Genomic DNA, 2,803 nt, shown 5'->3' with positions numbered 1-2,803 from the left:
ATTTTCATCTTGCTAAAATTAAATAGGACAAATTCAGCTGCAAAATGTAATGTATGAAATTCTGTGTTAACATACGGGAACCCAAGGAAAAGCAATAAATTATAGATTCAGAGCAGCAGTCAGAGAGGGAGAGCAGTGTCTGAAAGGAGATATGCGTCTCTCTTTAACATACTTGTAAAAAAAAAAAAATGGCATATGTTATTTAGACTTCGCATATGTTATTTAGACTTACATAACCAAAGCTTATACTTTTCATTTATTTATTGGCATATTTAAAACAGGGGAAGTGTACAATAAATGTATTGCACCAGATATCACAATGCTAACTGTTGTCTCTGGGCATGTAGGCTATAAGTGCAAATATATTTCCACGTAACACTAATGTACACCTGTAGGACACCTGTTCAAACACTGCTCTCCCTCTCTGACTGCTGCTCTGAATCTAGAATTGATTGCTTCTCCTTGGGTTCCCGGATGTTAACACTGAATTTTATACATTACATTTTGCAGCTGAATTTGGCCCATTGAATTTGAGCGAGTTGAAAATATATTAGTTTAATTTTAAACATTGTATTTTGCATCTGAATTTGGTATATTGAATTTTTTAACGTTGAATTTTTGATTCTGAATCTGGAACATTGAAAAATAAAGGTGAATATAAGTGTAAAGTAAAATTCAGAGGCAAAGAAATTCAGATTAAATGCATAAATATTCAGTGCTAAATATTCAATGGCTTTTTAATTTCAAAATCCGATGAAACAGATTTACTTCAATAAAGTGTCTACATTAACATGTTCATCTAGGGTATGTTTCAGGCTTAAAGGTTACCATCTCAGTCTGTTTTACTAAATTTAATGGCATTACAGAAAAATATCACTTTCATAGCCAAGACTTCTTAGTACGTCCCAGCCTGGCCATGTTGGCCAGCTTGACCTTTACTTTGTCTCTGCTCTCTGGGCTTCTCTTGGAGGTGCATTCCACAGTTGAGTCTGTCTCAAAGGAGATAGCCGGGGCATGTGTGAGCAGACCCCCAGTCTTCTCTGGGCCCATGGCTGCTGGAGTCTGCAGAAGCAGCTGACCCCTCAGAGAATGCCTGAGCTGCAGCAGGAGGGGGTTGTGGTTTGAGTACAGTCTGACGGTGTCCCTCTCCTGACTGCAGCAGGTTGAGCAAGCTGAGCAGAGGATGCGGAAAATGTAGACCCAGCCCAGGTAATGGAGCTCTGCGATGTTGAGCATGAAGCAACCCAGGCTGATGCTGAACATGAAGTTCAAGAAGATGGTTTTTTCAGTGGCACGTGACACAAAGCAGTCCGTACGAGTAGGGCAAGGGTAGGTCTCACAGCGATACAGGTGAGGCACCTCAAACCCGAACAAGAAGTACTGGCCCACCAGGAAGGTGATCTCCATAACAGATCGTAGTAACACATGAAGAATGTATATGAGCAGAACCTGGTTGGACTGTTGGGTGGGGTCCTCTCCTACCTCGCGATAATCCTCCTCCAGAGAGCTTTGTTCTACTTCTTCCCTCTCCCTCGCATTCCATTCCTCCCTGCAATGAGGACAGTAGGTAGGCATGTCGACCCTCAGGGCCTCCATGCCATCCTTTCCCATTTGCCCACATCTCTGTCTGGGAGGCCTCTGGGCTACCACCTGTGCCCTTTGGCCATCCAGCTTCTCATCCTTGGCAATCTTATGCAGAACAAAAACTATGTAGAAGATGGATGGGGTGGAGACCAGCACAATTTGGAAGACCCAGAACCGTAGATGCGAAACAGGAGCAAAGGTGTCGTAACAGACATTGTTGCATCCAGGCTGCTGGGTGTTACAGGTGAACTTGGACTGCTCGTCGCTGTAGACAGCGTCACCCACCAAGGCCACCAGCAGGATACGGAAAATAAGCAGCATGGTGAGCCAGATCTTGCCTATCACTGTAGAGTGGTTTTGGACTTCAGACAGGAAGCGACCAAGTATGGACCAGTCACCCATGGCTTAACCTTAGAGAGAACGTAAAAGATTATGTCAACGATGTTATCAATAATAAGACATGTCAGTGGTTCCTAAACTTTTTCTGTCTTGTCCCTCTTTGAAAGCAGAAAGAATATCATGCCACCCATCTCATTGTAAACCAGTTTAACTGTTATTAACCACCACAATATTGGGGAAATGTTTAAAACAAAACAACCTGAATGAGACTTTTTTCAAAATAACATCTAAGAACATTAATCACATGTTTCATCTTTACATGATATAAACTGCTTTAGCAAGCAGTTACAGATGAGTCTGCCACTCAGTGACATCAGCATGCAGTACTTTGAATGGGTGGTAGCAGAGCACAACTCCGCCCCCACAGCTACCGTTAACCTGCTACTATGCACCTACTTTGATCACACCACATCAGTGGGATGAAGCCTATATTACAGGAATGGTTAGCAATATGACATGACTATTACTGTTACTACTTTAACTTTACTAACTATTTACATTTAATGTATTTGTATTTGCTCAGACATGCTTTGGCGCAAATGTCAAATCCACAGCGTCATATACATTTCTTTGTTGCTTGACCCAGTTGTGCATTGACTTTGCCTTCGTCACCAAAATGGACAACTGTTTTTCTAATGGTTTGTATAATCTCAAACACATGTATCAACATGCTCATTGTGTAAATCCTTGCATGCAAGAAAAACATCACACCTTTCAAGCATGATGTTTCCTAACCATGCTAAGGACAAGGGCAGATGGCAGTGTATTATCCGCACAGCTGAAAAGGTGATTGGCTGCTATCTGCCATCTCTCCAGGAAC

The 2,803-nt window shown here is 42.1% G+C and overlaps 1 pseudogene; it reads right to left on the bottom strand.

Moving 5' to 3' along the window:
• Positions 1-879: 879 nt before the first annotated feature.
• On the bottom strand, positions 880-1,986 carry LOC144512545 (gap junction delta-2 protein pseudogene; annotated as a pseudogene).
• Positions 1,987-2,803: the final 817 nt, after the last annotated feature.

This window comes from Sander vitreus, chromosome 3, assembly GCF_031162955.1.
Source record: "Sander vitreus isolate 19-12246 chromosome 3, sanVit1, whole genome shotgun sequence".
In the NCBI taxonomy this organism is placed as follows: domain Eukaryota; kingdom Metazoa; phylum Chordata; class Actinopteri; order Perciformes; family Percidae; genus Sander; species Sander vitreus.
This window is presented reverse-complemented; position numbering and strand designations above follow the sequence as displayed.